The following is a 14,991-nucleotide window of genomic DNA, read 5'->3' as shown; positions in this document are numbered from 1 at the left end:
TTTCACTTCAATTTCAAGCCATGCATCAACAAGAACGAAAAGCCCTTGCTAGTTGTACTAGGTTTCCTAACACTTGTATGCACATTGCAATTTATAGAGACATATTGTGCATGCATTTGAGCGTGCTAGGATGGGATTGTGAACTCTTTCATTATCTAGAAACCGTTCATTTACTTCTTATCAATATCGTGTCCTTACGGTCGATAGCTTTCACTAGTTAATGATATGCTATCATTATACTTTGAGTATCAATTCGGATCAATGCAAAGACAAGCATTGATTGACCGGTACTGTCAAGGTTCAACATGTTAACGTAGGCACTCCCAATGCTTGTATCTTAACATGAGTCATAGGTAGATATGATGTGGCACCCTATTTAATGAGGTGAAAGAGAGAGAGCAACCACATCTTAATGTAGATACAGATCTTAGATCCAAAACCAAGACAGCTCATAACTTTTCTCTCACAAAAGACATTATAGATGAAGGTTGTTTTATATATAACACTAAGACATAGTGCACTAGGAATGCAATATCTAGACATCTATTTAATGTCATTAGGTGTAGCTTAAGATATATTGCATAGTGCACTAAGGCATCCCTTATCTGATGTTCATACTCCAATGTTGCTTCTACGCCTACCATAACACGCTCTACACCCACATGCAGCGGGCAGTGCTTCAATGACTGCAGCGTCATTGACACCATCGACTTCATCTTTGACGAACTCCTAGTTGGTAATCCATAACTCCATTATCCTACTGCGGAAGCCCATGGACAACCAGGTGAACATCATCACAGCGCAAGAAGCGCTCCGTGTGGGGCATCGTGATGCACAACTACACCATCTAGCGCACCTAGACTTCAAGGACTTGACAAGCAAGATCAAGATGTACCTGGCGTGGCCATGAAAGGAGTAATCCAAGACCATCTACATCTAAGAACGAGATCGGCCCCTTCATCGACCCCAAGGGTTGGCTCGAGTCGAATGACAAGCCTCGAGACACCCTTCTACATGGAGGTGGAGAACCACGGGCCCGGCGCCGACATCAGCCAACGTGTCAAGTGGGGCGCCATCAAGACCGTCACCTACGTGGACACGCAGAAGGAGTGCACCGTCGAGGCCTTCATCGAGGGGCAGCAGTTCATCTCCAAGTACAATGTGTTGTACATCCTAGGGCTCCTCCCGTAGGCGAAGGCGGGGAGGGGGCATGAAGTCATCATTCCATTAGTCACCATGCTTCATTATTCCCCTCCTCCATTGTTGCCTATATGCAATTAGTTGAGTTGGCATATATTTATGAACGAGGCGATTTGGTGCCCGAGCCCAGACGAGCCCGATATCGTCGCCTTCCATTCTGGACTCAGGATCCGGGAAAATCGGTCTGACAGTAGTTTAGAAAATGGGACGAGACGTGAAATATGGGAATGAACAGTGCGACGTACGTGGGGCCGCACTGTCTCGTGGGCTGATGGAGTCGATCGTGTGGTCTGGTCCGTGGACCAGACCGTTAGCGGTTCTGCCGGTCCATGGATCAGATCAGGGAAACAGGACGGTCGGGTAAAAGCTACGTCGTCGCTCATCCACATTTGAGACAGCCCTGCCCCTCCCTCTGTGCATCGACGACTGGTAAAGAAATTTCATGTGTCGACGGATGATTTGCGTCGGCGGCGACTGGGCCGGAAAATGAAGGAAGCAGGCATGGAGTTCCTCCTCGATGCCGTTGACAGGTTAGTCGCCGCAGATCCGCGAAGCTGTTGAGCATTTTTTTTTTGTCTCGATGAACATTGACTGGCCATGGCCCCCACTGCCGCCAAATCTTTATCAGATTTCCGCTTGGAGAGGAGTTTGCAGACAGCCATGAGCACCCAGACCCGGTCCCCCTGGCGCTGCTGGCGAACACCGGATCAGCAGTTGCTAACCACGCCGACTCGAATGCTGGCGCTGGGTGTGGTCAACATCTCGGTGGTGAGGGCAACGACAGTACAAGAGCTGGGGTGTGACGACGGTCGGGCCTCCCCAGCGAGGTCTGCGCAGTCACCTGACATGGTTAACCCGCAGGCACCTGGGTGGACGAAAAGATACAAAAAAAACGCCCTAACGCTGCTCTATTTTTTATCCAAATAAAATGAACGTCCGTTTAAGGCCATGGATTGAAGTTGGCCTTACAAACTTCTTGATCGGCGTTCTATGCAATTCGCTCTGTTCTATTCCGATCAAGGAGTTTGTAATGTCTAAATAAAATAGAAAATCGTGCAAAAGGCGAAGTGGTCGGCTCGTGGGGCGACTGTTTGTCATCCCACGCATTCATTGTATTAGTAATTTTCTGAGCATATTTGTCATCCCACACATTCAGGTAACAGACGAGCTCATGATGATCCTCAAACAGCACTATGCTTGGGCGATTATGCACCTGTTGCGAGCCAACAATGCGATGCAATCGGCTTTGTCGCAATCAAAAAATGCTTTGCAACTCGATATGTTCAAATTCAGATCAGGTGCTCACTTCAATAATCCTCCTTTTCTACAAAAAAAAGTGCTCACTTCAATTAGCAAACGATGTGTGTGCTGCCGTGCACGTGGATTTACGGACTGCCCATCTTCAGGTTCAAAAGTGTTTTGTCATTTCTACCTTGTCAGTGAGTTATTCTCTCCAATTGTCATTTCTACCTCCTTTTCTTAAAATGTCTAATTCTGATTCTTATTTTCTTTGGTCTTTTTCTCCTAGCGAAGAATAGAATTGATGAATAAGTTTAATTTAGGGTTGCGTGAGGCCTAGCCTCCACATATCTCGTATATATATAAGACCAACAATACAGAGTTATGTTACAATACGACACCGTTTTCAACACCCCCCCCCCCCCTCAATCTGAACCACTACTACATACAAGGTTCAGATTGGACCGGAAACGTTCTAACATCTGTCGTGTGGCCGGTTTAGTAAATACATCAGCTAGTTGGTCATTAGTCGAGATAAACCTGACATCTAAAACACCAAAAGCAACGCGCTCACGCACAAAATGAAAATCTATCTCTATGTGCTTGGTTCTTGCGTGAAAGACTGGGTTTGCTGTCAGGTATGTAGCCCCAAGATTATCACACCACAGAATGGCGGTACGCTGCTTGAAAACCCCAAGCTCCTTGAGTAAGATCTCCACCCAGATTGCTTCAGCTGCTCCATTAGCTAAAGCTTTGTACTCTGCCTCCGTACTTGATCTGGAGACAGTTGGCTGTTTTTTGGAACTCCATGAGACAAGATTGGAGCCAACAAACACAACAAAACCACTAGTGGAACGACAGTCATCAACGCATCCAGCCCAATCAGCATCCGTGAAAATACTGACACCAGTGGAAGGAGATTTACGAATCCTCAATCCCGTACTCAAAGTCCCTTTGACATAACGCAATATACGCTTGACAGCTTCCCGATGCTCATTAGTTGGTTGTGATAGATACTGACAAACCTTGTTGACTGCAAAGGACAGGTCGGGACGAGTGAGCGTTAAATACTGAAGTCCTCCAACAATGCTGCGATATCGAGTGGCATCCTCAACACTCAAAGGGGTGCGGGGTGCCGACCTCACGAGCCAGGTGCTCAGTGGCAGATAATGGTGTAGAGGTAGGCCTACAATTCTCCATACTCACACGATGAAGAAGATCAAGTGCATACTTTCTTTGAGTCAGCATCATGCCCCCTGAATTGAAGGACGCTTCAAGCCCCAAGAAATAATGTAGAGGACCAAGATCCTTGATAGGAAAACTGTCGGAGATGGATCGCACCAAACGATCAACTGCAGCCGGAGTGGAGCCAGCAATCACAATATCATCAACATACACAAGCATGTATATCTGAACGCCATGCGCAGCAAAGATGAATAGAGAGGCGTCCGCCTTTGAAGCAACAAAACCAAGCTGAAGAAGGCGAGCACTGAGATGAGCATACCAAGCACGTGGCGACTGTTTGAGACCATAAAGAGCTCGTTGCAACTTGCACACATGCGAAGGGAACCGGGCATCTTCAAAACCTGGTGGTTGCTGCATATAAACAATCTCGGAAAGAAAGCCACGAAGAAATGCATTGCTAACATCAATCTGCCTCAAGCTCCATCCGCGCGAAACAGCAAGCGAAAGAACCAAACGGATAGTAGTCGGCTTTACCACGGGGCTGAAGGTATCACCATAGTCAAGACTGTCACTAATAGAAAAAGAGGCTTCCGTCCAGCCCCATTAGTCGCGAAACTGTAGGAACCGCGACTAATGAAGTCTTTAGTCGCGGTTCGGCAGATGAACCGCGACCAAATGCCTGGGCCCAGGGCGCTCGCGGGCTTTAGTCGCGGTTGGCCAGGCCAACCGCGACTAAAGGTACCCAAAGGCCTTTAGTCGCGGTTGGCCAGGCCAACCGCGACTAAAGCTCCTCCCTTTTAGTCCCGGTTTGTGGCACGAACCGGAACTAATGGGGTTGAGACCTTTAGTCCCGGTTCGTGCCACGAACCGGTACTAAAGGTCCCATTTTCAAACTCTCCCCCCCCCCCCCCAGGATCGCCTTTTCAGTTTTAAAAAAATAAAAGAAAATAATGGAAATGTCAAAAAAATAAAAGAAAATAAGTTTCTCATGTGATATGTGGTCTAGTTGTTGGGAAAATTTGCAAATGTGAATTTTGACTTTATTTGCAAAATCTCTCTGAAATTTGTAAAAATGGGCATAACTTTTGCATACTAACTCGGATGAAAAAGTTTTTTATATGAAAAATCATCTACTCGAAAAGTTACATCCAAATTTTCCCAACAGGATTTTCCTAACCGGAGACAGGCAGGACTCTCGTCCGTATTGTCACACAACTCCATCCTTGCCACAGTGGGAACCCCGTTAAACATTTTCAAAATCCTCAAAAACCTAATAGAAAAAAAGTTACGGGGCTTGTAAGATCTAGAGTGGAAAAAATTGAAAAATATTCAAACAGTGGGCAAACTATGGTCAAACAATGGTCAAACTAATTATTCTAGAATATTAGTGTTACTAAATAATTATTTTAATTATTTCAATTTTGGTCAAATCTGGTCAAACTGTGGTCAACTGTGGTCAAACTGTGGTCAAACAATGGTCAAACTAATTATTCAAGAAATATTAGTGTTACTAAATAATTATTGTTTTTTAAAACAATAGTTTCAAACTCAAACAGTGAAATGTGTCACTTCATGCTCAAGCAAAATTCCTGAAGGTTAATAGGATTGACATCTTATTATTGTCAGGAAAACAACAAGTGCAGACTTGGAGCGTGGGAGAATAGAACCCGGAAGTTAAGCGTGCTTGGGCTGGAGTAGTGAGAGGGATGGGTGACCGGTTGGGAAGTTAGATGATTTGGAATGATGAGGGGTGATAAAAGAATAAATTGAGAAGTGATGAGGGGTGGTGATTAGAGACTAGAGGTTAAAATAATTCAGAAATTTGAAAAAAAAATTCAATTTTTTTTTCAAAAACCTGTGGCGGCCTTTAGTCGCGGTTAGCCACAAGAACCGCGACTAAAGGTCCTCCGCCCCGAAGGCCACCTGGCGCCCACGTGGACGGGCCTTTAGTCGCGGTTCTTAAGCAACCGCGACTAAAGGGGGGGGCCTTTAGTCGCGCCCGTTCGGTCGCGGTTGCGCAACCGCGACTAATGGCAGTTGCGAACCGCGACCAAAGGCCCTTTTTCCACCAGTGTGTGCTGTTGAGTAAAACCACGAGCGACGAGGCGAGCCTTGTGCTTGTCAACAGACCCATCGGCATGTTGCTTCGTTTTGAAAACACACTTACTGCCAACAATGTTAACGCCAGGTAGTCGAGGAACCAAGACCCAAGTGTCGTTTTGACGAAGCGCTGCAAACTCAGCAGCCATAGCAGCACGCCACACCGGCTCACGGAGGGCATCACGATGGGACACCGGTGTCGCAAAGAAAGCACGACGAAGAGGATTATACCGCACCGTCCCATCAGTAAATTCCTTGTCACGACGAGTAGCATCACGGGTACGAGTGACCATAGGATGAAGATGCTCGACGGGGGGAGGCGTAGGCGAGGACGGCGACACTGCTGGGCTTGGCGACGGTGTCACAGGAGCTGGCGAAACCGGTTCACGGGCGCAGGGAGAAGCACCCGCTGCACCCGGCGCTGGTGAAACCGGTTGTCGGGCCGGAGAAGCGCAGGTAGGCGCTGGCGAAGCTGGTTCACGGGCAGGCGAGGAGCCAGCCGGAGCACCAGGCGGTGCAGACCCTGCATGCGCAGGCGGGGATCCCGCCTGGGAAGCCGCGCTGCCATGCACGTCGAGCGGCGTATCGACCGTGTCCAGACGCGGAAACTCCTGCACAGGAAAGGAACTGGCTAGGCCAGAGGTATTAGTAGCCAAGTAGGTTAGGTCGTAATTACGCACATGAGCACTCGTAGCCGGTTCTGTGGATGGAAAAGATATAGCCTCGTTAAGTGTAGACACATCGACAGTGACACCGGGAGTAGCAAACGGAAAAACAAACTCGTCAAAGATAACGTCACGCGAGATGTATATACGACCCGTAGATCGATCAAAACACTTGTACCCCTTATGCATAGGACTATATCCAAGAAAAACACACATCTTGGATCGAAATTCTAGTTTGTGTGAGTTATACTTCCGCAAACTAGGCCAACAAGCACACCCGAAAATACGAAGGAAAGAATAATTGGGTGGAATTTTCAGAAGACGATGAATAGGAGTATCTTGACCAAGCACAGGGGTGGGCATGCGGTTAATGAGATAACACGCAGTCAGAAAAGCTTCATCCCAAAAACGTAAAGGGAGAGACGAGTGAGCCAACAAAGCAAGACCAGTTTCAACCAAGTGTCGGTGTTTTCGCTCGGCAATGCCATTCTGTTGGGAGGTGTGAGGGCAAGAGACTCGGTGAGAAATGTCCGTACGAAGAAAATAACGGTGCAACTTATGGTATTCACCACCCCAATCAGATTGGACAGCTTTAAGCTTAGCATCCAAAAGGCGCTCAACATGTGCTTGAAAAGCATAGAACACCTGTTCAACATCAGACTTATGTTTTAGTAGATAGATCCAGCAAAAACGGGAGTAGTCGTCAATAAAGCTCACATAATACTTGTACCCCCCAGAGGAGGCACGAGCAGGGCCCCAAACATTAGTATGAATTAATTCAAGAGGCATAGTGGACACACGAGCGGAAGCAGTATAAGATAGTTGACGACTTTTACCACATTGACAAGCATCACAAACTAAAGCAGAAGTATCTGAGGATGAACACTCTAGATCATTATTCCTAACAATGGAACTCACGACACTTTTGGACGGATGATCGAGACGCTGATGCCACTGAGAGGATGAGACACGGACGCTGGATGACGCTTGCCGCTCGGACTCATGCGAAGCTCGTCCGAGTGGAAGAGGGTAGAGCCCTCCTCTGCTTCTACCTCGAAGAAGAATTCTCCTGGTGGCTTTGTCCTTAACAAGGAAAAAATATTTATGAAATTCAATGAAGATACGATTATCTGACACAAGGCGATAGACTGATAGAAGATGTTGGCTAATATTAGGAACGTGTAAAATATTGTTCAGGCGAAGAGAAGAACCGGCTAAAGTCGAGTGCCCAATATGCGAAATAGACAAACCTGAGCCGTTGGCCACCTGAACCTGATCATGACCGCCGTAACGCTCGCGGAACTGAAGACGCTCCAGGTCACTAGTCAGGTGATCCGTGGTGCCGGAGTCCAGAACCCAGTGCGTGGAGTTGTTGGAGGAGGTCGAAGCATTATATGCCAAGCGGCCATTGCCGCCGCTGGAGGAGTCTGAATCAAAACGCTTCTTGCAGGTATCGGCTTCGTGGCCCCAATTTTTACAAATCTGGCACCACGGGCGCCAGCGGCGATTGCTGTTGCGGCCATTGCCGCCTCCTCCACCACCGTTGTTACGACGGTTGTCTTGGCCGCCTTGCTGGTAGCCCTGCCCCTGTTGCTGCGGGTAGCCTCCGGCGGGGCGGGAGTCGGCTGCGCGACCAGAGTCAGGCGCGCGAGGGCGGTTGGCGGTGGGAGGAGCGCCGGACCGAGCCACGGCGTTGGCCGACGAGGTCCACTCCTCATCATCGGCCTGCTGCGATAACTGCAGCGCTTCATAGTTGAGAACCATGGAGTAGAAGTCAGTCAGGGCGACCGGGGTGACCACAACGCTGAGCGACGCCGCGATCGGGTTGAAGGTCTTGCCCAAACCGGTGAGCATATAGTCGATGATCTCGTCATCAGCGAGGGGAGATCCAGCAGAGGCCATGGCGTCGGCAAGAGCCTTCACCTTGTGCATGAACTCGCTGGCAGTCATGTCGTTCTTCTTCAGCGACTGAATCTGTCGCCGGATGTGCTGAACGCCGGCACGATTCTGCGCGCTGAACATGGCGTGGATGGAGGTCCACGCGGCAGCAGCGGACTTACAGCTAATCAGCTGAGACGCAATGTCCTCCGTCATGGAGGAGAGGAGCATCCCGAGGACCTTCTGGTCCTGCGTCCACCATGTCGCGTACGCAGGGTTTGCCACCGTGGTGGCTGTAGCGCCCGCCCCCTGGGTGATGGTTGTGGGCGGGGCAGCAACGGAACCGTCGAGGTAGCCATGGAGAGAAGCACTGGAGAGATGCGTCACGGTGAGGGTTCGCCATAGCGGGAAGTTGCCGCGATCCAATCTGACACCAAGGGAGGGCGCGATGGATGGGACCGACGCCGTCGCGGCCGGAGGCGTCACCACAGGGCCGATGATGGCCAGCTGCATCGCCGCGGAGGAGGAACCGGAAGCCATCGCGCGGAGGGGCGGTGGCGACGCGAGCCCGAGGCGAGGCGAGATCGAGGGAGCGATCCCTGTGGCGGCGCGACGTCGAGAGACGAGCGATGGCGCGAGAGAAAAACTGGCTCTGTATACCAACTTTAATTTAGGGTTGCGTGAGGCCTAGCCTCCGCATATCTCGTATATATATAAGACCAACAATACAGAGTTATGTTACAATACGACACCGTTTCCAACAGAATATACTCCAATGTATCAAAGTGTCGTTTATAAAATAGTAAAAGAAAAATGTTTTAGTGCAAAAAATTGTGTAAATATAGGCACCAGCAGGGTGCACAATTAATGGGAATACTGTTTATGAGATGAGTTTATCGAAAAATAATTTATAAATAAAAATATTTTATGTGCCTTTCATATGGCGTGACAACTGTTGGAAGGGAGAGAGGAGGATTGGTGGAATAGTTTTTTGTATTGCTTGAGCCTCGTGGGCATATATATAGGAGTACATGATCTACTTGGAGTACAAGGCAAGCCGGAATATTTCCTAGTCTAACCTATGTTTCCTAATACAATCACGTTACTCAACATCCCCCCGCAGTCACAACGGTAGTGACGCAGACGGTGAGACTGGAGAAGAATCCGAAGGCAAGCCGACGGACACCCCCTCACAGTCGTAACAGTCGACGCATCGCGGAGTCGTGGCTGGAGTGGCAACCGACGAGGTTGCTCAAGCAAGGCGATAGCCCTTTGTGCCGTTTGTCGAGGTAGCCGAGAGCGTGGGTGGTGGAGCCGTGGTCGAGGTAGCCGTGCGAAGAATGCCGTGGTCGATGTCGAGTCAGAGTGGCCGGTGTCGAGGAAGTCGCCGTGGAGCCGCGGGCGCAAGGGGGCGCCGAGTTAGCATGGGCGCAGTGGTGTCGAAGTAGGGGTGCGCCAGGAAGATGATGTTGTTAACGACGCGTCGCGGCGGGTTTGCCAAGCCCGGGGACACATCGTGGATGAAGGCACGCACCAGTGTTGCCAGCACCGGGCATGCGTAGACGGACGAAGACGAAGTTGACGAAGCGTCGCGCCAGGCTTGCCAGGCCCGGGGACACGTCGTGGACGAAGGCACGCGGCGGTGTTGCCAGCACTGGGCATGCATAGACTGGGACCTGCACAAGCTGTACGCCATGTCGGAGAAGTCATAGAGGCCAGCAGAGAAGGACTCGACGACGGTTGCGGCGCCAATCAGCGTGGGGCTGATGTCGCCCGCGGTTGTCGGAGGAGATGAAGTGGTCGGGGTAGATGACGGCGACGCTGGCGATGGGCTGGTGCTGGATGAAGACGAACGGGGTGGACGGGCGGCGGCGGCGGCTACAGGGGTAGCGGCGGCGGCGGCCGAAGAAGAGCGGCGGTGGCGGCCTAACGGCGGCGACGGCGGCTAGGTTATGAGCGCGGCGGCGATGCTCGAAGTAGGCGAAGAACCCTGACAGCGTGACGAAGACCGGCGCGGACGGTGGTGTTCCCGCGCCAAGGGAGACGGCGCGGCGCATACCACGGGAGATCGACGCGCGGTGACGGCGGAGTGGACCGCGGGCCGCGGCGCTACGACCCAAAGGGGCGACGCAGCGGCGGCAGGCGGATTGGGGCGACGGCGGGAAGACCTCGGGGCGGCAGCGGGGATCGCGGGCCGCGACGCTGCGGCCCGAAGGGGCGATGCAACGGCGGTTCGCGAGTCGGTGCAACCGCAGGGACGGCCTCGGGATGGCGGCGTGGACCGCGTGCCACGCTCGCTACGGCCCGACGGGGCGACGCAGCGGCGGCGCGAGGGTCGATGCAGCCATGGGACGGCCTAGAGCGGACGCCCTCGGGGCGGCGGGGGACCGCGGGCCGCGGCACTACGGCCCGAAGAGGCGACGCAGCGGTGACGCGGGTCGGTGCAGCCGGGACAAGAACCACGGGGCGGCGGCGCTGCAGCCCGACGGGGCGACGCAACGTCAGCCCGATGCTCGATCGGTGGAGAGGCGCGCTGAACTCGGGGATGATCTTCACGGGACCTGCAGAGGCGCGCGTAACCGACGGGCCAGGTCGGTCGCGCGGCGTAGATGAGGCGGATCGCGGCGGCGAGCGGGTGATCAAGCCGATCGCGCGCGAGGTCGGGGACGCCGCTCGGTGAAGGCGTGGTGGCGGCGGAGTCCGAGAGAGCGGCTATGATTGGCCGCCGCATGACGCGAGGCCGCCGGGTCGGGGTGATGCAGGAGTCCCGGTCGGAGCAGGGCGGTGACGGCCGGCGTAGATCGACGAGCGGGCCGGCACGCGAACGGCGGCGGTGAAGGGCCGCCGCATGACGCGAGGCCGCCGGGTCGGGGCGACCGGCGGGCAGAGGCGCGGACGACGCGCGAGGCCGCCGGGTCGGTGAAGACGCCGGTGTAGTCGACGCCGAAGTCGGAGTAGAGGCGCACGGGGTCGACGGCGGTGGTGGGTGACGCAAACCGGATCACAAAGACCGGAAAACCAAAAAGTAGACGCCGATCAAAGCGACCGGCGAGAGAGAGAAAATCCAGATCAAAGGATCGGGAAAAAAAGACTCTCTAGGGCAGCCGGCCAACACGGCCGGCGGACGAACCCTAGGTACGGGCGGCGCGGCCCCCGGCGGCGGTCATGGAGGCCGACCGCCCCGGGGGCGGCGCAGGTGCGGAAGCGGCGGTGGCTAGGGTTTAGGATCGACTTGCGATAGATACTATGTTGGAAGGGAGAGAGGAGGATTGGTGGAATGGTTTTTTGTATTGCTTGAGCCTCGTGGGCATATATATAGGAGTACATGATCTACTTGGAGTACAAGGCAAGCCGGAATATTTCCTAGTCTAACCTATGTTTCCTAATACAATCACGTTACTCAACAACAACTAATGGGAATACTGTTGCCACCAAGGAGGAGAGCAGGGTGTACATCGTCCACTACATAACGGAGTTCACAGGGCTTTAGCTTCGTTCGTTGCTAAGCCCAGTAAAAAGGAAATTTTGTTTTGAGTAATGAACTGAAAGAACACCGAAAATGAACAATGCTGATAGTACACTAAGCCGTGCTTCTTGTTGTTTGTTTTGTTTGACACGGGAGAAGCTAGATCACCTTCGGAAGAAGATTGCATACGATGTTGTGACCATGATGGGCAACAAGGGTTATCTCCCGGTTTCCCAGTGCGAGGAGATCATTGACTGATGGGGAATGAATCATGGTTCAGATTATTACTTGCAGGCTGGTAACATCTTTTGTCCATGCGATGAGTGTGGTATGTCCATTTAAGAGCACCCCTTAGTGTTGGGGGGCTTTTGGAGGAACCAAAATCCGAATTAGTGTGTGATGGAACCTATGGACCTTATTAGTATTTGTACTTAAGACCTGAGTAGAGTCAGGAGACCTACGGTGTGCAGTGTCGTGAATTGCCGAAGCATAGGCTTGCTTCACGTATCAGAACCCATGGGAAGTAGTTAAAAATGTCATGAAAACTTATTTCAATTCGTGCTTTGATGATCAATCAAATGTCTTGCCTGTAATCTGTTTCTGCAACGCCGAAATGCCTGCTGTTTTGAATTTGAAACTTATGCCCATGCATCCCCCTGATATACATGGCTCCCCTAGCATACATGGTTGGATCATTTAAAAACTGTCATGGCTGGTACATAGGTTTTAAATTTTTGGTGCACATGGATAAGTTTGCGCAAATTTTTGAATTTGAAAAATATTATGTTTAATTGAAAAGAAAAGGATCTTACTATCATGGCAACGACAGTCATACTTGTGTTAGAATTTTGAGGAAGCCGTCTGTTCAGAACCGTAATGTATGAAGTGGATTGCTTAATCTTGAATGGATCTGCATAACCGACACAGTTAGCTGATGTGCGTGGACACATAACTAACACATTTAGCTGATATTTTGTTTGGACAGAATAAGAACTCTCCATCAAGGTGGGTAACGACTGTCTTCAAATAAATTCCACAGTTCAAAATTTGAACAGCAACCAAAGTAAATGTTGTTTTCACAGCAATCGTGGCCTGGGGACGGCTCAGCCTGGCACGGAGAAGGGACTGAGCCGTGGGCAGATTTTGTGTTCCGCCTGCGCCTTAGAGCATCTCCAACAGGCGCCCAAAAATCTGGTTTGCTGCGCGCGCAGCGCTGGCTTCAGCAGTCGTGCTAAAATGCAGCGCACGCGCGCAGCTCCAGTAGTGCGCTAAAATGCAGCGTGCGCGAGCAGCCGCGTATCCACATTTGTTGCATTTTATCTCACAACACATTCATAAAACAAAGACATGGCATATAATTTTTAAATCACAAACATCATTCAACCAAGTTCCGCATGCATGTACGGAATCCGCCTCTAGCCACTTGGATCTATCCCGTCGGCGCTTCGCCGACAAAGACACATCTTACCGTCGCCTAGGCTCGGTGCTGGCGGGCGTTTCGTCAGGTCATCGTTGCCGCTCATAAAGTGCGACGACTGCCGGCAGCAGGTCATGCGCCGCGTTTCTACCACGGCGGAACATCCCATATGGGTGTTCTTCAAGTGCAAAAAAGATGGGATATGTGCTTTTGATTCGGCTGTGCTCCCAGATTCAACGCATTTTCGGTAGCTCGATACTCAAATTTATGTGTAGGATGGATGCAAGTTTTGGTATTGAAAAGAAGAATCCATCGGTCTATTGATAGCACGAAGATTGATAGATGCTCGTGCACTCGTTGCTAGAACAGAGGCTAGAGATGAGATTAGATGCGAAGCAACGTCTACATTTTCAGAATCAAAGAATAAAGAAGTGTACAAGATAGAGAAGCCGCATATCAACAATGATGACATAGAAAAAATATTAATCCAACTAGTGAAAGAAGTTGTGGAAGTTGAATCTCCACTATGTAAAAAGAACGTAAGGTTCCTATTTCATCTTTCTTTTCACCATCCCTTTGTCCAACCTTCTATGTATACGATTATTAATCACCTTAATTTACTTACCTTCTGAACAAATTCCACTTTAATTCTTACTAAACTTCTAATCAAAATATAAGGTAATTCATGGTCAGAAATCGATAAACATTTATTTACACATTCACATAATTATTGACAGGTAAATCAGGAGCTAATGTACCAAAATACTTATATCCCGTTGCAACACATGGGCATTGTTCTAGTATCTTTTAAAATGTATAATTGTGATTCTTATTTTCTTTGGTCTTTTTCTCCTAGCGAAGAATAGAATTGATGAATATACTTCAATGTATCAAAATGTCATTTATGAAACAGTGAAAGAAATACTCCCTCCGTTCCTTGATATAAGGTGTATAGATTTTTGAGAAAAAATCTGAAATATAAGGTGTATTGCGCTGCACCACTCGTTTGGATAATTTTTTGAGGGATTTGTTTACATTTCCTTATATCACGCAAGCTCCTCTATTTTCTCATGTCAATTAGTCATGTGTAATGTCGCCCAAAACTTGTGAATTTTTTTCTCCATGTGTGTTCTTTAATTTCTGTGCCAAAAACTATACACCCTATATTTAGGAATGGAGGGAGTATGTTTTAGTGCAAAAAAATGTGTAAATATAGGCACCAGCAGGCCACGACGGACGAGATGTGTGACGCGACCAACGCATTAAAAACACGCCCTGACGCTGCTCTATTTCTCTATCCAAATAAAATGAACGTCCGTTTAAGGCCATGGATTGAAGTTGGCCGCCTTACAAACTTCTTGATCGGCGTTCTACGCAATACGCTCTATTCTATTCCGATCAAGGAGTTTGTAATGTCTAAGAGGGTGTTTGGATACGTTTTAGTCTCATGATTAAAAGTAGTGGGACTAAAACTTGTTAGCCTCATTTATGCTTGGATACAAATACTAAATAGACTAAAATGAGTTAATGAGCATTTATTATCCTTCAAACTCTTCAATCCCGAACTCGCATGTGTTAAAGGAGAGGAGTTAAATGAGGAGAGAGAGGACTAATCCACATTTTAGTAGGGTTCCCCTGACTAAAACTTTTTAGTCTCAAGACTAGTTCTAAACTTTCTTTAGTCAGGGGTGATTGGAATTTTAACCTCTAAAAGAGACTAATTTTAGTCAGACTAAAAATAGTCCCTTTGATCCAAGCATAGCCTAAATAAAATAGAAAATCGTGCAAAAGGCGAAGTGGTCGGCTCGTGGGGCGACTGTTCCCGGGATCCCCAGAAACAG

General features: G+C 49.8%; 1 pseudogene; it reads left to right on the top strand.

Moving 5' to 3' along the window:
- Positions 1–608: 608 nt before the first annotated feature.
- On the top strand, positions 609–1,281 carry LOC123038983 (pectinesterase-like; annotated as a pseudogene).
- The last annotated feature ends 13,710 nt before the right edge of the window (positions 1,282–14,991 follow it).

Source organism: Triticum aestivum, chromosome 2B, assembly GCF_018294505.1.
Source record: "Triticum aestivum cultivar Chinese Spring chromosome 2B, IWGSC CS RefSeq v2.1, whole genome shotgun sequence".
Classification (NCBI taxonomy): Eukaryota; Viridiplantae; Streptophyta; class Magnoliopsida; order Poales; family Poaceae; genus Triticum; species Triticum aestivum.
The sequence above is the reverse complement of the archived record's forward strand: the minus strand, read 5'-3'. Positions and strand labels throughout refer to the sequence as shown.